Raw genomic sequence first — 27,012 nt, forward strand, 5'->3', positions numbered from 1 at the left:
GATGTTGGACGCCAGAACTGAGATAACAAATTGTTGTTTAAGTCACCCAGTCTGTGGTATTTTGTTATGGCGGCCCTAGCAAAACAATAAAGGCTGAAATCCCATAGAATGTTGAAGAAAATGGTGTTAGAGTGCTTGGTCTAACAGGGAAAGTGAAGATTACAGCAAAAGTGGAGAAGATCTAGGAACATTCCGAAGATGAATGAACACGGAATCCCCCATAAGAACTGGGGTGTGCAAACTCCAGCCTACTGGACAAATCCATCCCATTACTTATCCTTGACAATAAAATTTTATTGGAAAACAGAGCCATGCTCCCTCATTTATGAATGTAATGGGTGTCTATGGCAGCCTTCAGGGGTAATGGCAAAGTTGAATAGTTAAACAAAAACCATTTGTTCCATAAAGACTAAAATATTTATTGTCTGGCCCTTTATAGAAAAAGTTTGTCGACTCCCCACTGGAATATAAGGACTTCATCTGTCTAGCACAACACTGTCAATAGAACTTTCTGCTATCATTGAAATGTTCTATATCTGTGTTGTCAAAATGGTGCTGTCATACAAGGCAATTTAAATTTGAATTAATTACAATCATATAAAATTAAAAATTCAATTTCTCAGTCTGATTAGCCACATTTCAAGTTTGCAATAGCCATCTATGTGGTTAGAGGCTACATATTGGATAACACGGGTCTAGTCCCACTCGTTGTATTCTCTGTGCCTAGAGCAGTGCGTGACAAATAATAAATAAGCTTTCCAGAAATAATTACTAAAAGAGTAAATGAATGAATCAGTGAGGAAGAAGAATGACACAATTTCAGATGCATGTATAAGCATTAAAATTTGCATTGAATTAAATTCCAAACTCTGCAGCTGTGGCAGGTAGAATTATAAAGGGATGTCACCCAAAATCCCCATTTCCTGGTTATCAATCCTAGTCTAGGTACTTTGGTGAAGGGACTTTGTAGATGTAACTAAGGCTATGAATCTTAAGATAGGGAGATTACCCTGGACTATCCATCCATGTGAGCCCAATCTAATCACATGAATTATTGAAAGCAGAAAAATTCCTCTGGCTGGAGTCAGAAGAGAGATGATGCAAGAGGAGGGCAGGAGAGATGAGACAAAAGGGGAGCCAGAGAAATTAGAAACGAGAAAAGGACTTCTAATTCTCCACTGCTGGCTTGAAGGAGGCCACAAGCCTCTCAAACACCAGTGACCTCCAGAAGCTGAGAACAACCTTTACCAGTGAGGAAACAGGGACCTTAGTCTTATAACCATATGGCACTGAATTCAATCAACAACCTGAATGACCCTGGAAATGAATTTCCCTCTAGAGCCTCAAAAGGGACCATTGCCATGTTCTGATCCTCTGAGCAGAAAACCGGCAGAGCAACCTGTGCTCGAGCTTCTGACCCACAGAAACTGTGAGGTCATAAATGGATGTTAAGCTTCTATGTTTGTGGTCATTTGTCACTTATACAGCCACAATGCAGGCATCAAATCTCCAAAAATTAGATTTTCAGTGTGATTACAAATAAAGCATAAATAATTATGTATTTGAGAGGAAAAGAAACCCTTGGCCCATCCTTCAGATATTCTTTCTGAAGGGATTTGGGGGAAAGGCAAGAATTCAACTTATGTAAGACAATCCTGCCTGGTACAAAATTATATCTTGGGAGCCAGTGTGAAAGTCGGAGTTGCTGGCCAAGTCAGATGGGACACAGGAGCACCAAAAGACCCCTCTTCTTAAGTCCACACCCCACCAAGTTCTACATTAACTAGGGCTTTGTAAAGAAAACTTCAAGCCAAGTGGGAATGAAGCACCTCTTTCTAAAGTGACAGAAAAATCACGAGTCCTGTAACCATGCCTCCATCTCGCTTTTTATCCTACGTTCCTCTGGAGTAGTTGGTTTTCTATCTTCTATCTCTTGAGATATCCAGTTAATTATGTTTAATACATAATTATGTCATTGCCCTGGGGAAACCAAAAAATATACACACAGCAAACTTATATCTACCAAAAAGTCTTTGCATCCAGGAAATTATTTTCAAATATCTTTAAGGTAATGGCAGACATTTAAAAATAGAATTGACCTTAATGATTACCTAGTAACCCATAACCCTCTTCCAAGGTCACATACTTCTTTCTAAGACAATGTCAAGCTTAGAATCTCCTTCTCTTGACTCTAAGTCCAGTATTTTACATGATGTTGTCCAAAAGCAGCCAGGAGGGTGTAAAAGTCTCTCCTCCCATAAGACTTCTTAAATCTCCTGGCCTTGATTAGGTCACACACTCATGTTATGGTAACAGGGGAGGCTGCGAAAGGGAGTACCCAGTATTTCTAGCCTCTATTAACGGTGCATGGGTCTCGTTCACAAGGAAGAAGGGAGATGGGAATAGCTATCAGATACACAGCCGAGAGGATCTAACCCAGATGCATACATAATTTAATAAATGTTGTTCTGATTTACCAGTTATCTAGAGAATCTTATTGTGAACCATTGTCCAGGTCCCTGAGGGAAGGTTAAAGAAGTGGTAGATCTTTAAAACTTACCGCTACAAAGCAGGAGGAGGGGATGTAATGTTTAAAGAAGCAGCAGAGGAAAATGTAAACAAAAGATGAAGATGGTATCTAAGACTGAAGTCAGATCCCAGGAGCCTGGGTACTAGACCCTACCAGGGAGTTGCACCCATGCCCCAGCTGCCATGAATGGTGGGGATAAAGGCTCACGGCCATACCATTCTCTGGGAAATTGCCCATGGCAGAAGGAAGCTGCCTCAGCTAGAGATGCCGAGGATCAGCAGGCTTGGTGGTGGCCTGCAGCAACTAATACAAGGGCACAAAAGGTAGTCTCCTTGCCTCAGGGTGGAAAAACTGGTTGGTGCCATTTATACTCCAGAGCTCCCCCTGGGATCAGGCTAAAACTGGTTGTCAGCTGAAACCATGTCTTTGCTTAGCTTCTTCCTTTGCCCTTTCCTGTTTCCTTCTCTTCCTTGCAGGTTTCTGCTGAGAAAATCTCTTTAATCGTTTCCTTGCACAAGAATCTTTATCTCATCTTCACTTCTAGGGGATCTGACCTAAGACACTCAGAAGTGTCGAACTAAGAAGTTTGGATTGCATTATATCAGCAATGGGGAGTTATTGAAGGTTTTAGGGCAACTGTGTTTTAAGATGATTGGTCTGGCAATGAATAGCTTGTAGAAAGAATTAAGGGAAATAGTTCCCTTGCATTACTAATTATCACATAAAAGGCACAGCCTTAAAACTGCATGTTAAAGAGAGAGAGAGAGAAGAGAGACATTCTCAAAGCTCCTTCCTTTAAGACTATATAGATTTACTCAAAAAAGAGTTGTAATATTTTTCGTTCAGGATCTCAGCAAGAATCTCTTTGGCTATTATTTGCCAGAAATCCGTAATTTAAAACTGTGCTTTTGTGTCTTACGTATAACCTTGAACTACTTTTTTTTCTCCTTGTGACATTGCCTACCCATATCCACTAAGGACTAAATAAAAGAAAATAAATTTACCTTTGGCAGAATGACCTAAGATAGATATAGATTTTTTTAAAGGCATGATTTAAACTCAGGAGTGAAAGGAGGCCTTCATAGATTTCCTAACCATGAATATCCTCAAAAAAAAAAAAAAAAGACTAAAAACCACCTGTGTTTGTTGGGTGTAAATTAACCTGAGTTTATGAGCATGCTCAGAATTTCTCAGGAAATGTCCTCTGATGGCTGATTCAGGTAATTGACAGGGCTTACAATCACAGAGCCTAGAGGCCAGCCAGGTGGCACAGCAGTTAAGTTCGCACATTCTGGGATTTGCTGGTTCAGATCCGGGGTGCGGACCTATGCGTCACTTGTCAAGCCGTACTGTGCCAGGCGTCCCACGTAAAAAGTAGAGGAAGATGGGCACAGATGTTAGCTCAGGGCCAGTCTTCCTCAGCAAAAAGAGGAGGATTGGCAGCAGATGTTAGGTCAGGGTTAATCTTCCTGGAAAAAAAAAATCGCAGAGCCTAAATCTATATCGAGCATAAGACAGGTGAAAAAGATGCATATGCTGCCTCCTACAAAATGTTTACAGTTGATATGTTAAATATTTCTATATAATGTGTTTGCTAGAAATCAATGGAAGATAGAGATTTTTATTCATGTTCAGAGGGTCTCAAACAAATTCTTTTATTGTAAGAATCTAAAAATATAAACAAATTTAGTTTTTACCTTCCCCAGTGAGATAAAACTAAAACTATGTAGCAACAAAAGTTAGGCCTGCTATTTGAGTCAAGAAAGATTGAAAACTATTTACTCTTTACTCAGATAACTTTTAAATCCATGGCCCAAGGAACTAGTCTTAAATAAAGAAGACAAATAAAAACAGCAATAATATTCACTTATCTTAGTCACCTAGATAGTCATGGAGCGTGATATTGAAGGTAATGAAGCATAGCATTTTTGGTTTCACTCCCTAAACAAAACTTTACTAAACCTCTAATATATATGCCATCTTAAATTTGGTGTTATGAGCCTATATTGCAGAAATTTACTCATAGTAAGCACTTAATTATTTATTCACTGGCATTAAAACATTATACACACACTGCAAGGAATTTTAATTTTCAAAGCTAAGAGTAACATGCTACAACGCATAAGAACTTTTTGATGATTCCAAATCCCTTGGAATTCCTAGTTTTGTAATACATGGTGGTAAAGTGAGCTCTTGTTCACTTGCGTATTTTATTGCACAAATATTTTTTGAGCGTCTATATTTCTTAGGCACTACTCTAGAAACTAGACATGGAGCAGCAAGCAGAGTAGACAAAGATCCCCACTGTATAAAGATTGCATTATAGTTAGGGAGATAGACATCAATCAGAAAAGAAAGGAAAAATATATGTAATATGATAATGGCAACAAATGCTATGGAAACAAATAATGCAGGAAAGGAGTGGCTTATGTCTAAGTTTTAGAGAGAGGAACATTTACTTATTTAAATAGGTAGTCAGGGAAGATCTCATTAGGAAAATTAGATCTTCTGAAATGAATTATCTAAGGGAGGAGAAGAAGTGAATCAAGCAAATATCTGGAGGAAATAATTATTCAAGCAGAAGAACTGCAAGTTCAAAGGAGAATGCCCGGAAGCTCAAAGAACAACCAGCATGCCACTATGGCATTAACCGAGTGAAAGCATAATAAGAGAAAATTAAAAGAGATAATGGGGCAAGGTCATGTAGGGCACTGTCAGTAACTCAGTAACTTGGATTTTTACTAGAGTCATATGGAAGCCATTGGAGGTTTTGAATAGGGTCGTGATATGACCCATCTTATATTTTAACAGGATCAGTCTGCTTGCTCTGATAGAAAGAGACTGCAATGAGGTCAAAAGACACCAGCTCTACAGTTTTTGCTATAATCAAATAGGAAGAGAGCAGTGACGTTGACTGGCTAGTGGCTGTGGAGGCAGTGAGAAACAGGGAGATTTTAGTAACTTTGAGAGTAGAGCCAAAAGAATGTGCCAAACGATTAGATGTAGAGTAGGAGAGAAGAAGCCGTCAAGAATGATGCCAAAGTTTTCTGCCAGAGCTTTGGAGGGATGGAGTTGGAAGGATTGCTAGGATGGGTAAAACTATTGAAAGAGTAGGTTCAGAAAAGAAATGAGGACTTTAGACAGTGCATTAGTTTGCTAGAGCTGCTGTAACAAAGAACCACAAAGAGGAGGGCTTGAACAACAGGAATTCATTGACGGTTCTGGAGGCCAGAAGTCCAAAGTCAAAGTGCCAGCAGTGTTGGTTCCTTTTGAGGCTGTGAGAGAAGGATCTGTGCCAGGTCTCCCTCTTTGGCTTCTAGATAGCTGTCTTTTCTCTGTGTCTCTTCATGTTGTCTTCCCTTCTTGGTTATCTCTGTGTCCAACTTTCTCCATTATCTGTGTCTGCTCCAGGTTGAGGGTTATTGTGAAGACATAACATTAATTCTAGAAACAGAATATCCCCAATCATGTCAAAATGCATTTCTTGAGGATAGGATTTGTCATTCTTTTTTTTTTTGGTTGGTTTTTAATTCCACACATTTCTTAGCATAGTGTCTTCAACATAGCATAAAATATTACCTGGGAATTTTTTAGATGAAATTCACAGAAAATAGAGGCTAAAAGAGGCTTTTCCTGTAAGAATATTTATAATCTTCCCTAATGAGAAGTATGATGGCAGACAGATAGAGGATTAAAGAATTCAGGCACTCAGCCATGTTACCAAGGACCTTAGGCTGTTCATTTTTCACTTCTGTCATTCATAGAGTGTTGCTATCATCCTGTGGTGTCCCCTCATCACCCCAAGATGACTGCCACAGCTCCAGGCATTATATCCTTACATATCCATGGCCAAATAGAAGCAGAGCTACTTCTAACAGTTTCTTTTTCACCATGGAGTCAAATCCTTCCCAGAAAACTTATATCCACCAGCTCTTGCGGTCTTCCTTTCAGAGAATCATAATTGCATCATATGCCCTACTTTCAAGGGAGTCAGGAAATTGAGTGTCTTGCAGTTTCCATCTTTAACAAGGGAAAGAGATTCTGCCCTCAAATTACAAGGAGGATGGGAAGGACAATGTGTTAGACAACAAATCCTTAATGGATGTTAAATGAGTGAATGATACATAATCATGGTGATGGAAAGTCAGTGATATCAACGATTATCCACTATTTTCTTAGAGCAAACTCTAGATTCCATAGGGTGTCTCCTTTGACATTAGACATTTGACTTTATAATTTCCAATCCAAGAAAAGGTATCATATGTGCTACTTACAATTTACTTTACTTGAATTCTCAATTTAGAATTTCCGGAAAAAAAATAGCAAAGGCAGAGAATTAAGAATGAGTAAGATATCACACAACAAATAGAAAATTTGACTAGAAGCACTAGTACCATGATTTTTCTAAGTATTCTCTACCATCTGAGAGGTAATTGTTAGTCAATGCATAATACTGAAAACGATTGATGAAAATTTTGTGAGAAAGAAAATTACTTACAACATGTGAGTTCTGAGAGCAAACTGGTAGTGCTATCAGATGTCCTCCAAGGAAGAAAGCACATCAACTGACTTAAGGATCTCTTCTGAAGTTTCATAGTATGTTTAGTGTGTCCGGCTTAGCACTGAATTTTCTTCTTCTTAGGACTGTTATTGACTTAACTGCTTAATATGTGTACTGTTTCTCCAACGTCAATAAAGAATTATCTAAACCATAAGATCAATCATGCTGAGGTTGAAAATTCTTTTGTATAGTAATCCCCAAAATTCATCATTTAATATTATAAGCATTTGAATTGTGCCAATTCTTAAAACTAAGGATTCAGCTGTGAACAGTCACTAATGTCCCCTTTTAATACAATTAGTGTAAACTATTTAGGCTCAACAGAATTCTCTATGCATGGAAATTCCAGTGCTCCTCAAGAATCTGGAGACCTTCTCCTAATTCAGTTCTAAGCTTACTGTAAATGGTGTGGAAATATTTGCCAAACTGAATTAATTTGATGTTCAGAATAATAAAATAATCTTTGGGCCCTTGCAAACATCTCTACCAGTTGTTCAACTTAGTTGAGAGGGCTTAAACTGAATGTAAAATTATGTTGTGAAGTTCTAACACAAGTGCTTTTAAAAACTGTTAAATGATTGCAGATGACACATCTCTTTCAGGTTCAGCGAAAACATCTGAGAGAGATAACAAAGTGATTTGAAGCAATTTCCACCAACAATTTGAGGAAATTAGAAAAGATGCCAGAAAACCATACGGCAACAGAGGGAGATGAAATGCGTGGCTTCCCTGGGAGACAAAGAAAGGGAAAGTGCTGGGTTCTCAAGGCCCGTTTAATGATCAGCCCTTTATGCCATAAGATCCAAGGCAACAGTATTTAGACGTCTCATTCTGACCAAATGCTACCTGGCCTTTTTCAATTTCCAATGGAGGACGTTAAGAAGGATATGTGTTGTAGGAGAAAATGATCCAGGTTACACTTTCTGGTAAGTTGCTTCATTTGTTTGCAATTTTCTTAAATTGTGAAAGAAAAAAAAAGGAGAGAAACAAGTAGGGCTTTTCTCCATTATGTTCAAGTGTTTGGCCAGAAGCTCCCCTGAGATTCTGTGATAGCTCATTTATAATATGGTGCAATTGGATCATCATTATACTTACATACCATCTGTTCACTTCTCTAATTCTCCTTTTTTACCCACTTGTTTTCATTTCAACTATTTTCATCTAAAGTGATACACATTTGCTAAGAAAATCCCAAGCATATTTGGTGTAGGAGGACTTCTGGACAAGTGGCTTTCAGAGTGTTGGAAGATAGAATTTCATTTAGCACATATTTATCTATTTCATATAGAGCTGATTTTTTGAGGTCTTATATTTGAGAAGTTCATTAAACTGCATATTTCACAGTTTTGCTGTTCTTTTCTCTTTAACGATGCTATTTGGATTCAGGCACACATTCAGGAGTGTTGGAATGGAGCCAGTTTCTGAAATTTGGCATCTGAATTTCTAATCATTGTAGATTATGAATTCTACACCACACATCACATTCTATCCTCTGATACACATATGCTATCCTTGATGAGCCCCCTTGCCACAGACTAATCTTTGTCAACCAACTTTCAAATAAAAAGACAAGACTAGGAAATATGACTATCTGATCCTGCCTTTTGGTGCAAATTCTTTCCACCACCCCACAAGAAAATCACTAGCACTGCTGTATTTTCCCATTGAGATTAGTATTTTTTTCTATTGCATTTGGTAATAGCAAAGTTGAAAAACTCTAGCGCTAAACACTAGATTCACTGTGTTGCCTGGTCTTTGATCAGCTGACAAACATGATAGCAATTTATACAATGCATTGTATTCTACATGCTTGTTCTTCTGTTGAGTAGTTCACATATATTCTCTGATTCATGCACATAATAACTTTAGAAGGTAGGTATTAGTATTTTCGCCATTTTTTAAAAATATGAATATTGAGGTTTAGTAAGAAAATCAGAAAATTTTCACAGCTAGTAAATCTTGGAGCTAGAGTAAAACCAAATTTTTCTAACGTCAAAACCATGTTTGTAACAACTAAGTAAATTCTAATTTGCTCATATGAAACAAGTTTCCCATCAGTAGCAATGACACTATTACTATCTCAGGGAATTGGCCCCACAAGATGAGACTAACCTTGTCTCTCTCTTTCCCATTACCAAGAAGGACAGGCATGTCCACTCTCCTGGGAGTGAGAGCAAGATGGTACAGAGAAAGTCCTTAAGTCAAGAACTGACTTCAATAAATTAGGTGCTGAGTCACATATGTGAGTGAAAGCACCTTGAACTCAAAATGCTGAAGTTGTAGATTCCTCTTCAGGCAAACTATTAATTCCCAAAATGGATACTAAAATTCCATACCTGTTTTCCGAAGCAATGAGTTAAATTAGAATTAACAGTTGTCAAACAGCAAAATCAGCATATTTCTATACACTAACAATGAACACTCCGAGAGGGAATGTAAAAAACCATTCAATTTACAACAGCCTCAGAAATAGTAAAATACTTAGGATTAAACTTGACCAAGAAGACAAAAGATGAGTGCACTGAAAACTACAAAAGGTTACTGAAGAAATTAAAGAAAACACAAATAAATGGAAAGATATCCCATGTTCATGGATTGGAAGACTTAATATTGTTAAAATGTCAGCACTACCCAAAGTGGTCTACAGATTTAATGTAATACCTAGTAACATTCCAGTGATGCTTTTTGCAGAAATAGAAAAATCCATGCTAAAACTCATATGGAATCAAAGGAACCCAAATAGCCAAAACAATCTTGAAAAAAGAACGAAGTTGGAGGTCTCACTCTTCCTAATTTCAAAACTTACTACAAGGCTAAGTTTACCAAAACAATGTGGTAGTGGATAAAGACAGACATACGGACTAAAGGAATAGAGAAGAGGACCCAGAAATAAATCCTCACATATACGGTCAAATGATTTTCCACAAGAGTGCCAAGACCATTCAATGGGGAAAGGACAGTCTTTCTAACAAATGGTATTGGAAAACTGGATATCCACATGCACAAGAATGAAGTTGGACCATTCCTTACACTGTATACAATAATCAACTCAAAGTAGATCAAAGAGCTAAATGTGAAAGCTAAAATCATAAAACTCTTAGAAGAAAATGTATGCGAAAAGCTTCACAACATTGGATTTGACAATGATTTCTTGGATATGAGGCCAAAGCACAGGCAACAAAAGTAAAAATAGATAAATTGGACTACATTAAAATTTAAAACTACTGTGCACCAAAGGACACCATGAACAGAGTGATGAATCTATGAAATGGGAGAAAACATTTGCATGTCATATATCCAATAAGTGGTTAATATCCAGAATTTATAAAGAACTCTTACAAGTCAAAAACAACAAAAAATAATTAACCTTATTATGAAAAGATGCTCAACATCACTAGCCATTAGCAAAATGCAAGTCAAAACCACAATGAGATATCATCTCACACCCATTAGCAGGGCTGTTGTCAGAAACAAAACAAACAAAAAATAGTAAATAACAAATTTGGCAAAGATATGAAGAAATTGGAGCCCTTGTTTACTGTTGATGGGAATGTAAAAAGATGTAGCCACTATGTAAAACATTATGGCGGTTCCTCAAAAAATTAAAAATAGAGTTACCATATGATCCAGAAATTCTACTTATGGGTATATATCCAAAATAACTGAAAATAGGATCTGAAGAGAGATTTGTACACTCATGTGCGTAGCAGCATTACCCACTATAGCCAAAAGATGGAAGTAACCCAAGTGTCCATCAACAGATGAAGAGATAAGCAAAATGTGGTACATACATACAATGGAATATTAGCCTTAATGAGAAGGAAATTCTGACACATACTACAACATAGATGAACCTTGAGGATATTATGTTAAGTGAAATAAGCCAGCCACAAAAAGATAAATACAGTATGATGCTATTGATATGATGTATCTAGAGTAGTCAAATTCATAGAAACAGAAACTAGAATGGTGGCTTCCAGGGGCTGAAGAGAGGGAAAAGGGGGAGCTGTTGTTTAGCAGATGTAGAGTTTCAGTTTTGCAAAATGAAAAAGTTCTGCAGATTGGTTGCACAACAATGTGAATATACTTGTACTTACCACTATTGAACTGTGCACTTAAAAATGATTAAGATGGTAAATTTTATGTTATGTGTATTTTACCACAATTAGAAAAAAGTTTTGGGAGTTAATAAGCTACTCCCTCCACGAAAAAAGAAAAAAACACCTATAGTGATGGAGATACGTCAAAGGGATACAAGAGTCAGCTAGAAGAACATAAATTGGAATAGTTTGAGTAACAAAATAAATTAAGTAGTATTAGACTTTAACCCAAAGTATCAAATATTCATGAGTCCACAGTGAGGTGGAATATCTACATAAATTATTTGAAATTATTCTTCACAGGAGATTTGTTTACTCTTCTTCATTTAGTTAGTTAGTTAACAGTTTGGTTTTTGATGAACTTGACAGTTTGAAGTGTACTGGTCAGGTATTTTGTAGAAGGTCTCTTAATTGGCATTTGTCTGATCTTTTTCTCATTATTAAATTGGAGTAATGGGTTTTGGGGAAGAAAACCACAGGCATAAATTGTCATTCTTATTACATTGTATCAAGGGTACATACTATCAACATGACTTATAACTGTGATGTCGACCTTTATCATCTGGCTTGAGGTAGTGTTCATCGGGTTTCTCTACTGTTAAATTACTCTTTACATGTAACGACATTCTACAAAATACCTGACTAGTATGCCTAAAAACTTCCAAGGTCATCAAAAACCAAGAAAGTCTGAGAAACTCTCACAGCCAAGAGGAACCTAAGGAGACATGAAGACTAAATATAACATAGTTTCTTGGATGGTCCCGGGACATAAAGAGGGCATTAGGTAAAAACCAAGGAAATCTGAATAAGCTGTGTACTTTATTTAGTAACAATTTATCAATTCTGGCTAATTAATTATGTCAAAAATTCCATAGTAATGTAGGATATCAAGAAAAGGAGAATACATAGGGGAAACTGGGTATTGAGTACATAGCAACTCTCTGTACTACCTTCACAATAATTCTGTAAATCCAAAACTGTTCTAAAATAAATTTTATTTAAAAAGAAAAAATACAGTTGAGTTAAGTGTGAGGAAAAGGCAAACACCATTGTTTGGGATTTGTTTGATATTTTTCTCCTGATTGTGAAGAACATGAGCTTCTATTCCAACAGGGAATTTAACATCCTGTGGATTTTTCTCAGGAATTCTGAGGAAGTGTTTTAAGTGGATTCCTCCTGATTCCCTTGATTCACAATACATCCCAATAATATTCACTCTTATCTCAAGCCTACTCTCTCAACATTTTGCCTCCCCATCTTACAAAGATTCAGATTGAAGAGCCATTTGGATGGAAAACAACAAAAGCAAAAGACAGAACACAAAAAGGGACTTAATATTTTTAAAGGGAAGGAAAACAACTAAAAGTGAAATAATCTGTATTTAAAGATCAGGGTGGGAGGATGATTGTGAATATGTTCAAGTCTTCCTTGGCCATGTGTCAAAACCTCCATGAGTTTTTAAGTAAGATATACAAAAAAATCGCCATCCTTGTCGTATAGAGCTATTGGATGAAAATGAGGATGTTCACCAGACTTTACACACGATTTCAGATCAACAAGGAAGCAAGGCAAAAGTCTAATTTAAGCCTTGTGGCTCTGGACAATCTGTGTAGTCAGAACTCTGTGCGAAGTAGGCTAAAGCATTTCATTTCCTCCAACTAGCAAACCTCTACAACAACACACAGTACACTTGCTTTCTACACCTGTAAAATGATGGGGGTTTGTATCAGAGCATCAACCACCTTTACTATCTAGTTGTCAATCTTTGGTAATCCAAAGGGATGTCAAACACTCTGACAATCACCAAAACAATTTCAAGGTCAGCTAATGGTCTGTCAGCTTCAAAAGCCGTAAGGACTATATCAATCCGATTTCTCTTCTCCCCATCTCAAGAAACAGCTGCTTTCCCATTTGCCTGGCAGCTTGCCAAAAAACAAGACAGTTAGTTAACACAGAGCTGTCAATAATCCATAGTAGCTGGACTTGATAAAGCAATCAGGAGGGGATATCATTTAATCAAAGTCTTTGAAAAAGGGAGAAGCAATTGGGATTGCTAATCAGGTAATTGCAGGGGGAATTGCTCAGAAATAATTTGTATCGAACTGATGAACAGCAAGTCCAGCCTACAATCAGGAGGAAGGATTTTTCGTGCTGGTGTCATCCTTACTATGACTGCTAATCTTTGTGCAGTGTGCAAATGAGATGGGAATCCGTTCTTCCATGGCACTCAGCTCCCTAAATGTCACATTTCTGGCTTGGGCAAGTCATAGTTATTGACTAGACTGTCTCTGGAGAAAACAGACTTTGCTGAACCTTTGAAGGAAGATATGGACACAATGGATCACCTTCAAAGTCACTTACATATTGACCTGATTATATTCAAATATGTGATTATGAATAACATGAGCTTCTCTTCCAGCAGGGAATTTAATATCCTGTGGATTTTTCTCAGAAATTCTGGGGAAGTGTTTTAAGTGGATTCTTCTTGATTCACTTGATTCATAATACATCTTCACAAGGGTTCCAAGAGAATATAAAAATGAGGAATAAAATAACAGTAAACATTTCTGAATTGTGTTCTACAAATTGATTCAAATGATTTGTCAACTGCATATAATTGTTTACAACCCCTTCATCATTACAAAGATAATTTCAGTAGTTTCCAATGCTTCATAAAATATAGAAATATGAAAATAAACACAAAATAAGCTAGAACGTGAAATAAAATTAAAACATGAGACAAAAGAAAATAGATTAACAGTACTAATGTTAAGGAAACTTACCACTTCACTTATCCATTCATTTCACTGAAAAATATTGAACAGTTGCTCTCTATTAGAAAGAGTACACTCTGTTTTTCTTCACTGAATTTTTTACGGCTATTTTACAATGATTGCTTTACCTCTTCCATCCCTAATTTGACTATATTCTGACTTGTCTTGTTGTATATTGGAATTATTATAAATATGGAGCCAGAGACCATACAATGGAAGAGTAATTTCACCACTTCCTAGTTATGTGCTTTGAGACAACTGATTATAGTTCTAATTATTTGTTTTCTCCTTGAAAAACTGGGTTAAGAACAAATGCTAACACAAAGTTTTGATGTTTTAGGATGTAAAATGCTTAGCCCCTTGCATAAGCTGAAGTAATCATGTAATAAATGACAGTTGTTAATATTTCTTCCTGTTGTTTTATTCATCTTATTTCTCCCCAAGCTGTGCTTCAGAAAACAGAAATCCTTCCCTTAAATAAAAGATGGAAATAATTACTAACGCCTTCATCCTTTGACAGATGCCAGTTTTAATTCCACAACTTGATATGACCTAGACAGGATTCTATTAATCTGTACAAATGTGGCAGGTATAAAATTATTTAATATCAAGTATTCTCAGCCTTGAACTATATCTGCCCTGCCTATTTCATCTGTCAAAGAGAATCTTGTATTTGATTATCGCCCCCTATTTCCATCCCTAATCTTTACTCCTTAAAGAAGTCTATCTGGTTAGTTTATGAAATTACATGATGCAAACTTGGGAGCATAGAAATGACAGGAAGTTAAGAATAAAAATAAAAGAGTAAGAAAAGAGAAAATGGACATTACATGTGCAAGATTATCGGTGAAAAAAATGTTGCTAGAGAAGGAGGACTGTGACTCCTGAGACTGGAGAAGCGTCTAGGCTTTAGAGAATAGAAGAACAGAGGCAAAGGATTTTAGGAAGTTGCGTTTTGGATTATTTCTTGAATCTTAAAATTCTTTGAAAAACAAATAAAAGTAGGAGTTAATTTTTAATAACATTGGTTGTTAAACAGTGATTCTTTCAGTACAACACACTGCTAACACTGGGCCATGTGACATCCTAGGTTTTATTTGGGTTACGTGATAGCTCCCACTCATTTTTTCTTTTCGACTTAAGCTGGTTGTAATTGGAAAGAGCTATTGAGCTCAAAGAAAACTACAAGAACAGCCCTTAATTGGTGCTCCATTTGTAAGGGAGGAGACAGGGGAAGAATTGTCGTGATACAAGGTGAGTGTTAATAATATTCTGTGACATAGACACAAAGTCTTTAAAACCAAATCTTGCTGTTATGCCAGATTTACAACATGCTATTCTCCTAGGATACTGCCTGCCACAGACTTAAAGAGGGACTGGTTTGATATCCCTCTTCAAAAACTCATCCATTTATTAATAACTCTACAGAGTTATCCATTCATTAGCCTACAAATATATATTAACAATTTTGTTGATGACAGTAGTGAAACTTTAGGATATATATAAAATTAGAAGACAGCTTCCTTTAAAAAAAAGCTTCCAAACATACAGAAATAAAAAGTTATATATCCTTTACTCTTCTTCAGATTGATTATTGATCTAAAGCAAGAAAGTTTACCTCTAAAATTTTCTATTTTTATAAGAACTTCCCAATAGTATCTCAGAAAGCCCTATAGGACATTAAAGTCTCTATATCCAATAACACATATTTTCCCTGTCCATATACTTATATATACTTAGATTGACAAAAGGATTCTAAATTCCAACTAAAAAACGTGAAAATAGCCAAGAGCATTTAGAAAAAAGGGGTATAATGAGAGGCAGTTTACCAGCTATTCACGATTAGCACAATCAGATATCAAAGTATATTACAAATCCACAGTAATTTTAAAGGTGTAATAATGGCATAGAAATAGGCAAAACAGAAAAAATAGTAGCAAACTTTATTGTATAAGAATGGTGATGTTTGAAATCAGTGGGAAAAGAGGGGATAAATGATGCTGAAGCAACTGAGTAAATATTGGCCAAAAAAAAGTTAATTCCTTTCTCATGCCTTTTTACAAATAATTCTTGGTGGAAAACAAAAGTGAAATATACATTCATACAATTAGTAGAGGAAAATAGTTTTCTTTCAGAATTGAAACTATTAAAAAATATTGGTGGATTTAACTGCATGAAAATATAGTTTATTTTGAAAGGCATTTCAAATTAAACAGAAAATTATTATCATCATAAATGATAATTATTCAGTAAGTTGCAATGGCACAATTGGTCAGCCATGTGAGGAAAAAATAAAGTTGATCCTTACCTCATTCCTTATCATAAAAATCCTTCCAAATGGATCAAAAATATAACTGAAAAAAAAAAACATAAAATAACTGAAGGAAATATAAATTTATGTTTTTATAATCTTGAGTGAGAAATAATTTCTATATATTATCAATGGAAGATTCTGTAAAGGACATATTGACTTCTCAAAAATATTTTATGTTGTAAAACTATGCAAAGGATCAAAAGATAAGCGATAAACTGGGGAAAGTATTTGCAATATTTTTACAAATGATCAATAACATTAATATATAAAGCACTTTTATAAATTAGAAAGAAAAGACCAACACCTCTAGTGAGAAATGGACATAAATCTTTTTGCAGAAGAAATGTACTCGATAAGTTTACAAGATGTTAAACCATATTGATAAATGATTAAATTCTCATTAAAAAATTAGATATCAATATTTGCTTTTTAGTTTAGTGAAAAATGAAAATTTTTAAAAAATCTCTATATTGGAAATGGTGTAAATAAATGATTTTCTCATATATTGTTGATAGAAATAAAATCAGTACAATTTTTGTAGTGGGCAGTTTAGCAGACCAAATCAAAGCTTTTATATCCTTTGCTTTAGTTATTCCCCCTTAGGAATTTATTTCAAGGAGATAGTGGGATAAATATACAAATTTCTATACAAATATAGTTAAGACATGTGTAACATTAGGAGGTTGTTCATAATAGCAGCAATCCGTTAGAGACTGATCAAATATATAATGGTATACCATTAAAATACCATTTAGCTAATAAAAATTATTTAGGAAATCCATATTTATTGATGTGGAGAATTTTATATGATATTTTAAGTGAATAAAGCATGTTATCAAACATTATACATTGTATGATCCAATTCTAGTGTAACTTTAACAATAATACCTGTTTATCAATAGAATACTCATAATATGTAATGTATATTTATAAACAGGTACAACTAAATCTAAGGCTTTGTAACTAAATATTAACCGTTATTATTCAGGGAATATAGATGATTTTCATTTTATTCCTTATACTTTTTTTGTATTATATAATTGTTTTAAATGAGCATATACTCTTCTTGTAATCAGAAAACAATATCCATTCTTTAAACTCGTAATTATGGCATCAAGCAATATTTGCATTTTGTTAGCCTACATTCTAGATATTGATTTATTTGGTACGTGGTTTTCCTCAGCAAAGTCATTTGAATTGGTGATATATATTTTTAATTGTTTTAGAGTTTCTTTTCAACTATTAAGGGTATTATACTTATTTATCTTCTCTTTTCATGTTTCAAAATTTCTGACATCATGGTAGGTAAAGAGGAGCTTAATTTCAAAAGTTTCCCACACACTTATAGCAAGAACTTTTCCCTTTTATACTTACACATCTATCTTTGATTTCCCTCACTCTTCTCTTCTTTCCTGCTTCCAAGAAAAAGAAAGACATCAACATTTTTTCTCCTATTAACATTTCTAGTCTCACTTTTATCATCATTTTTGTATATTTCATTATTTCTAAAATCACTTTTTTCTGCTCATCTAGTCTAAACAAGGTACTCTGGACTAGACCATGCAGTCCAACTTCATTACGTTTCAAATAAAAACACTGAGACCTGGAAAGATTTAGTGAATTGTTACACATCACCTAGCTTGTTAGTGTCAGAGCCAGAACTTGCTAGTTAGGTGTCCTGACCTTGTCCCCTTCTTCTTCCAGCTGATCTACAACATTTAACATAGATAATCAAACCCTCAGGGGAGAGCCATCTTACAAGTCCCTTTATTTTATAGATGAGAAAGTCAATCCCAAAGAAATAACTAGTAACCAGCCTAGGGTTACTTTGTTATTTGTTGACAGAGATGAGAACAGAGATCTCACATTCTTTCCCCAACAAACTCAGAGGAGTTGTGTATAAAGTAGAGAAAAAGCTCAGTAGGATTCAATAGAACCAAAGCATGCCCTGTGGAACATCGATCCTCAGTAACAAAAGACGTTGGAAAATTCTGAACACTGCTACCGCCTGGGAGACTCACAGACTTCATTGGTGCGTTGAATTAAGGCTCTCAGAAGTCCTGCTGCCAATGAACTTATTTTCCGTTGTATAACCCAGAGTTTTCCAAATGTATATGACCATGAAACACTTTGTCTCATAAAAATCATCATCCTGGGGGTAGCCGGGTGGCACAGTGGTTAAAGTGCACACGTTCTGCTTTGGCGGCCTAGGGTTCGCTGGTTCGGATCCCGGGTGCAGGCATGGCACCGCTTGGCAGGCCATGCTGTGGTAGGCATCCCACATATAAAGTAGAGGAAGATGGGCATGGATGTTAGCCCAGGGCCAGTCTTCCTCAGCAAAAAGAGGAGGATTGGAAGCAGTTAGCTCAGGGCTAATCTTCCTCAAAAAAAATTATCATCTTGTAGAAATAGTGTTTTATTGAACATTTTGTGATATTTTTGGTTGAGAGAGAAAACACTCAAGTTCTAATCTCATAACTGCCAGTCTCTTCATAGGTGCCCCTGGGCAAGTCACTTAATTTTCTTCATGTATGACAAGAAGGGATGAAGGAGCAAAAAAAACAAGACCTAAAGTCTCTCTCATCATTCATCATTATAGGAGGATCTGGAGTATCTTATATAGTCGCATCTGTTGTATATATTCTAAACATTGTGCACACATATCTCCAAGTAAGATTACTATTCAACACCCATTAGAATGTGTATTTATATGCATATAGGAAATATTTCTAGTTTCAATGTCTCCTCCCTTTTCTCTCTCTCTCTCTTTTTCTCTCTCCCAACCTCCACTTTCCTCTCTCCCTTTCCCCTACTCCACCCTTCAAAAACATCTGATCTTCCATTAGTAAAGAAGCGTATAGACAGTGTTATCTAAATTGGAACCTGGAAGCTGAGTGTAAGAGTTGGCTGGAAACAGAACTTAGGAGGTACCCAATAAATACCTGGGGGGTAAAGGTATAAGTTATCTTCCACGCATCTTCCTGGTTAAATTTTCTTAACTACCACTTCCAATGAAGTTGACTTTTGCTCAAGAACCTATAATGTTAACTGGATAAAATCCTAAATCTTCAATTCTGTGTGTATCTGTCATCCAAGCTTCTCATACTGCAGTCGTGGGACTTAAGAGAAAGGATTTTGGCTTTCGAGTAAGACTAGTGTGAGAGGCCAGCTCAATCAGCAGTGTGTCGCCACGGATGCTGTTTCTTCAGCATTTGGAATCATATTTTCTGCCTCTTATATCCCTCACAGTGCCAGATATGTAGCAGAAATTGAATGAACACATTTTTTTTAAAGCAATATTAACTCCTTGTTATGGACTAAATGTTTGTGGTCCCACCAAATTCAGATGTTGAAACCCTAACCCCCAATGTAATGGTATCTGGAAGTGGAGCTTTTTTGAGAGAATTAGCTTTATAGGAGGTCATGAAGGTGGAGCCCCTGTAGTGGTATTAGTGTCTTTATAAGAAGAGCTAGAAACTAGAGTGCTCTCTTTACCTTGTAAGGACACAGTGAGAAGGTGGCCAGCCACCTGCAAACCAGGAAGGGGTCTCTCACCAGAACCTAACCAGGCTGGCACCATCATCTTGAACTTCTCAGCTTCCAGAACTGTAGGAAAACAAACTTCTGTTGTTTAAGCCACCCAGTGTATTTTGTTATAGCAGCTCAAGCAGACTAAGACATTCCTTTCTACTATAGGAACCATGTGCAAGACCCCAGAAGATCTGGTCTTTATTTGCTTCTCTGGCTTTTCGCCTCCCTATTGCACACCTCATCCTCTATGTGCCAACTACATTGGACCACTACTATCCTAAAGCAGTTCTTCTCAATCTTTAATGCCATATGAATTGCCTGATGATCTTTCTAAAAATGCACATTCTAGTTCAATAGGTCTCCCTCCACTGGGGCCCAAGATTCGGGATTTCTAACAAGCTTCCGGGTGATGCTGAAGCTGCTGGTCCATGCACTTTGAGTAGCAAGGCCGAATGGTCTCTAGGCTTTTACGTCTGCTGGGTTTTAGGTTTTTTCCTACTCTTCCCCAAATGCTTTACCTACATAACTTTTAGATGTCTGCATAGTAATTACCTGCTTCAGGAAGCCTCTCCTAACATTCCCTGAGTTTTAGAAAAGGAAGTATATGTATATGTACATATGTATAATGGCTTAAACATAACAGAAGCTTAATTCTCACTTATGTAATAGTTTCATTTCCTGTTTGAAGTGTCCCTGATCAGCCTCCTCATGTGGTGATGCAGGGACAGAGAATTCTTCCATTTTGTTGGGGCTCTAACATTCCCCGTAGTCATCTGAACCCAGATAGCGGAGAGCAAAAGGAAACTGAAGATGGTGCACGACAGTCCTATTCACACTTCATTGGCTGGAACTCACGCCCTTGGCTATACCTAACTGCAAGGGAGTTTGGGAAATGCGGTCTAGTTATGTGTTCAAGAGGACAATGTGGGTATTGGGAGCAGAGAGTAGTCTCTGGCTTTTTCTGACTAGAGTTGGGGTCCCATTCAATTATGCCTCTCCATCGTAGGGTATCCCAGAGTACCCTAACTGTCCTCAACATAGGGCCTGGAAAGTGATAGATGCTTAATAAATCCTGCGTAATACACTAGTTATCCAATGAAAGGCTTGAGGTGCTATGATTTGGACCAATGTGAGAAATGAAATATTAGACTAGAATTCAGCAATCTTGCTCTTCATTTCTACTATGTGATAATGTAAGAGCTTAATCTTTCTGAGTTTTGGTTCCCTTAAATGTAACTACTTTTAACCTGGTAATAACTAATTAATAACTACTATGTAAATAAATAACTATTTAATAACTAATTAATAACCACTTTCCTACTTAATAAAACTATTCTGAAGATCAATGAAATATGTATGGAATAGTTTTTATAACTGTAAAGCAATTGTAAGGAGATTGTTATGCTATCGTACTATTTTTAAAAATGGCTGCAGTATGTTCTAGACACTTTAGTAGAAGAATTTCTTTGACTCTATGAACCAGTCTTTGAGGACTCAATTATGAAAGGATATTTTACTATACCACTTTAGCAATAAACTGGCAAAGCTTACACTAAACTTCTTATGTTATATTTAGCATTTTGAGGAGCTGGTAGAGTTTGTTGAGAGGATGAAGTAAACTAAGCCATATAAAGTCACCTGCAATATTAAGTAGTGAATCAGTGTTATTATTATCATTAGGAGAACTAACGTGTGCTGAGAATGCTTTATGCCTAAAGCTCAATGCAAAGCACTTTATATATTAGCTTACTTAGTGTCACAACAACTTTACCATGTAAGTACTATTATCCCATTTTATAGACTAGAATAACTGAGACTCTAGTAAGTTAAATAATTGACAGCTTCTAAACTCTAAACAAGTATACTTCTTTACTCTGACATTACTTATAAACAAATATTTTTTCACAAACCAACAACCAATCCATCAAAATCCACCTAGATTCCATAATGACATATTAGTTTCCTGTAATCTAGTATCTTTATAGTTCAGATTATGACGAAAACAGTTCAATAGATAATCCCCATGGGTAATTTCTCCATTGCTTCGCCTACTCAAAGACGTTTATCTATCTTGTCCTGGGTCCTCTGGAGCAACTAACAGAGGGTGCAGAAGATTCAAGAAGATACCAAGTAGCTGGAGGAGGCTGAAATTTTGCTGATGAAAATCAAATGAGATATGTATGCAATAGTTTTTATAACTCTAAAGCAATTGTAAAGATATTGTTGTACTTCTGTAACGTTTCTAATAATGGATGTAATATGTTCTAGTCACATTCATAGAAGAACTTCTTTGACCCTATGAAATAATCTTTGAGTACTTTGAAAACTACTTTGAACAGTTTCCTAGGCTTCTTATTAGTGCCTGTGGTTTTGTGTTCAGCACATGAAAGTCGGGGAGCTAACAAGTAATTTTCCTTCTGCCTAACTTGTCAGCACAACAATGATACCCATCTGTAGGCAGCATCTTTCTGATCTTTGTTTTAAAAGTCTTCTTTGGTTTCTTTCTTTGCTATTTTTCTATTACTAAAGAGAGAAGCCATAGTTCTTAGTGGAATACAAAATTTTCATCTCTGTTTGGTGACCCACTTGTTGCCTTTTTTCTACTATGGTGCTGCAAGACACAAATGTTCGCACAAATATTTGGTCAAATTGGGACAGGGTATTTAGAAAGGGAAAAAAAAATCTTCCCATGGACACTCACAAATTCGCCTTGGAGCTTTATTACCAAAAGTCTATACTATTTTCCATTTTTCTACGAGCTACGTGGGTCCAGAATTGGGTGCTTTGTTAAAATTTGCTTACTTAAATCAGAATGAATCTAAACTTCCAGAAGACATAGGTTTCTTTCATGAGAAGCATGGTCAACAGGAATTGGCTTTTAACAGAGTAGTCACCTCTGCTCATTTTAATGTTTCTTAAATAAAATAATCCAATCAAATCGATTAAAAAAAAATTTGTCCAGTTACCTACCACAAAATATCCATTTGTTTAATAAATAGTTATTTAATCTTTTATTTTTAAGGCCCTGTGTGAATTCATGATAGATTAAATATAAAAGTACATAATATTAAAGACATATATACTCATGTATATTATAAATATACATATATATCCAATATAATAATGGTACATGATGAGATAAATGAACTCTTCGCAATGTGAACAATGTGCAGTGGGAATATGGAGGAGGAAACAGTTACTTCTGATTGAGACATAGAGGAGTGTTTGCTCATATCTCCTGGGACATCTCCCCTGGGCCTTGTCATGTGAATAAGTTTCAATAAGTGGAAAATCTAAGAAAGGCATTTCAAGGTGGAAACACTATAAGTAAAGACAAATAAAATGCCTACTGCAATTGAATATAGACAGTAATATAGATAGAGAATTAGAAGGAATGAAAATCTGTAGGATGTTAGATTGGAAAGGTAGTCTAGAAAGAGATTGTTAAAAACAGTATTAATAAGTCCCATTGTGAATAAGTCCTTTTGATAAGCCTAAAGATAGGGAACCTATTAAACTGAATTTCCAGCCTCTGTAATGCTGCATGGGTATTGCCCACAAGGAAGGAGGGAGGTGGGAATGGTTATCAGGCACAGCCAAGAGAATGCATACCATATATGGTCTACATAACCTTCCCATACAATCACAGATTTATATCTCATTTAAGCATTATCTCTAGCACATTAGTAAAATGTCAATGTGGGCACTGCACCTGTGAAAAAATTCACCAGTATAGAAGACCTGAGAAGTATGTCAGGAGCTCTTGAATGTCCATGCAGGATTCCAGAGGTACAATGTGCATGAAATACCCTAAGATGCTTGGAAAGGGGAATGCTCTCTTATCGTAAGGCTTGAGACTCAATGCAAAGAAGGGAAGCTGAGGGCTGTCAGCTCCTCAGAAGGGTCCCTCAGAGAGGCAGGGACGTGGAGAGGATAGGAAGGAGAGGTGCACAGCTGTGAGACATGGAACATGTGTCATTGGAAGCAGGATCCAGTGGAACTGTACTGAATAGTTGCCAGAAGTGCTCTTTGTCAACATCCTCCTCTGAACGAGCTTTCAATTGGATACGACAAAGAAACCTTTTTAAGGCTGAGAGTTTCATACCAGTTGAACCAAAAGAACTACCATTGAGAGAAATCATTCCTTCTCATGGGAGCTGTTCTTCTCAGCAGAAGTGTAGGAATCATGTCATTAGCCTTGGAGATATGAGTAGAAAGTGGAATAGGGATTGAACCCTGTTGGCAGGAGATTGGGGTCCCTGGGGCATAAGAGAGAAGAGGAATGTGGGCACAGATATGACATGCAACCAATACATTATCCTACAGAGTCAAAGACCATAGATCCATGACATGCTCCCTTGTGAGAAGTCAGAAAGCATGAGGTATTTACTACTTTAGCACTTGGAGGAGTAAAAATTACTTCCTAGAAAGACTTGTCAGAGGGAATTCCCATAAAACTAATTGAATAGTTGATTGAAAGCCAGGCCCCTAATTTTTCCCTTCACTAATATAGTCTAGAAATCAAGGTCTACCAATATTAAACATATGATTTTCTCCTCCTCCAAAAAAAATCTACAGGATAAAGTGCCAATTATTATATTTTGGAAAAACTGCCATTTGCAACATATGAGTGAACAATTACAAAGTCAAAAACTGATGTTAACTCTATCAACTGCAGTGCACACATTTGTTAGGATCAACGTTGGTATATATTTATTTTGATCTTTTAGCACCACTGGATAAATATAGCCCATCAATGTTACAGTATACTGTATGCTGAATACCAACTAAAGCCCGACCTTTGGTTTGCTGACTAGATGAACCATGAATGCACCATAGCGTTCCAAAGGACATAAGGATGTTAAATCTCCCCTACGTTTGAAAGTTTAGATGGATTTAACTTCCCCTTCAACTTGTATTCATTCCAGCAATGCAGATTCTGCACAACCCAATGGAATGTGTGAGGAGAGGGGTCAAAGAGAGTGCATTGTAATGAAAAAAGCACTGAATGAGTGGCAAATTTCAAGAACTGGATTTTACCTTTCTCCTTACCATTTGGGTTAACTTGGGCAATCACAACTTCCAGGAATTATTTTCTTTATTTGTACAGTGAGAAAGGGTAAACTCAATCAATGGATTAAAATTCAAATTTTAATGGTCTAAATTCTCAAGAAAACAGAAGTCTAGAGTGTCCCAGGAAAGATCTAAAGGGAATGAATTCTAATGGCTGTAGCAGAAGTGAGTCAGAGTAGACATAAGGCATCAAAGATGTGCCCCACTAGTTTGCAAAAGATATTGGGTTAAATAATTCTAAAAGTTTTCTCTTTACCTAAAATCCTATGGCCATAAGATTACAGGTTTCAAAGCCACTGATTCCTGAATTTTCCTGGTAATATAGAGATCTTTATTGCAAAAAGATTATGTGTCTCGTTTTGTTTTTGTATTTTTTAAAAATCTTAACATTCAATGCCTAAAATGACATCCAAAATTTGGAAATGGGTCTTTGTAACAGAAATTCTCCACAGAGTCTTTCATTTTCATTTTCTTTAACTTCCTTGGAGAACAAATTGAAGCCCAGTTCATGCTGCCTAGTTTGCAGTCATTCCGATTGCCCATTTTAAGTAGTTTACTCATAAACCAAAAATTCTAATTTTATTTTAGCAATCTGGATGGTGTTTGGTCTTTACTGGAAACCTATACAAAAGGTCTAGAGAGTGGAAGACTATTCTATGTGGTTTGCAGACAGGCTTAACATTCCCCTTCCTGTCAATTCCACTTATATTTGCCCTGTAGCACGGTACCCTCACAATATTGTCCTTTCCCCATTTGCCCGTGAATTCAACATCTATTCACTCATTTCTTGACATCTATTAGTTGAGCACATACTGTGTTCCAGGTACTGAGCTTTATAATGGGGGATACGATGATTCACAAAACACATGTTTTTTGCCTTCTAAGAACATAGATCGCATGAGCAAACCCAGGAAACAGGCAATGACCCCAACATTTGATAAGCACCAGGATAGTGAAACCACACAGTGCTATGGGCACCCAGAGGAGAGTCGCCTAACAATCTCTGAGTGGGCCTACGCAGGTTTTCCAAAGATCATGATTTCTAAAATGAGAACCAAGGGACAAGTGGAAATTTAATTTAGTGGGAGTGGAAGGAGCCCTTCTAGGCAGCACAACCTAAGGCCCAAGACTGAGATAAAAGTCTATATTCAGAAATATAAGTACAATTTTGAGAGAAGCATAGTGTTTGGGGTACAAGGGGAAAAAAAGATGAAGTTGATAAGACAGGCAGGGCTTAATGTAGAGCAATTTAAGTATGACATGATATAATCAGTTATCTACTAGAAACATTCTACACAGGGCTCTATGTGACTTTTCATCCCATATTCAATATCAGTTGTGTATTTCCATAATAATGCCAAGTAACAAACTATCCCAACTCTCAGTGGCTTAAAAAAATAAATATTTATTTGGCTCATGAATCTTCAGTTGGGTGATTTAGGCTGGGTTAGGCTACACATTCTCTTGGTCTCAGCCGGACCCATTGACGTGTCTGGGGGTCAGCTGACTATTAATAAGCTGACTTAGGGTGGCTTTGGCTAGGGTGACTGCTCTACTTGTCTCAACTCTGTCCAGATACGTTCTCATGGGAAAGTAGAGAAACAAGAGGAGAAAGAGAAATGTCTTTACAAGAGTCATATTTACTAATATTCTTTTGTCTGGAGCAAGACGCATGGCCAACTCAGAATGAAGGCAGTAGGGAAATAGACTCCACCTGTTTCATGAGAGGTACTACAAGTCACGTGGCAAAGAGAATGGTTAGAGGGATGGCTGAAGAATCATGACCATTAATGCCATCAATCAATCAAATATACAATCCCTGCTGGAGGCTGTTTCCCAAGATGACAGCTAATCTAAAAGATGACAATGATTTCATTGAATGAGATCATTTCCTAAATGGATCACTTACCCACACCCCACAACCAGCACATACATGCCCTATAAAGATATATGCTTTGTCTTCAACTTTTCTGAGACAATGGCCTGCCTTCTCCTAAAAGAGACAAGTAATGGTTGCACTTTGGAGTAAGTTAGAGAAGGAGAGGAGGAAAGTACAACATAAATGGAAGGGAAATATGTTCATTCAAATAGATGCCTTGGCAAACTTTAGAAAACCATTCATCTAATTA

The 27,012-nt window shown here is 36.5% G+C and overlaps 1 long non-coding RNA gene across 2 annotated transcripts in view; it reads left to right on the forward strand.

The window, feature by feature from the left end:
- The window catches only part of LOC111773789 (uncharacterized), a 90,318-nt gene that overhangs the window by 46,303 nt on the left and 17,003 nt on the right, over positions 1-27,012 (forward strand). Inside the window, exons 3-4 of one of the 2 annotated variants that reach the window (XR_011440235.1) lie at positions 7,694-8,017; positions 21,912-21,988. This is a non-coding gene — a long non-coding RNA (uncharacterized lncRNA). The remainder of the gene's footprint in view (positions 1-7,693; positions 8,018-21,911; positions 21,989-27,012) is intronic. The other variant, XR_002808417.2, reaches the window with a different exon arrangement.

The sequence above is a fragment of the Equus caballus genome, chromosome 6, assembly GCF_041296265.1.
Source record: "Equus caballus isolate H_3958 breed thoroughbred chromosome 6, TB-T2T, whole genome shotgun sequence".
Lineage (NCBI taxonomy): Eukaryota > Metazoa > Chordata > Mammalia > Perissodactyla > Equidae > Equus > Equus caballus.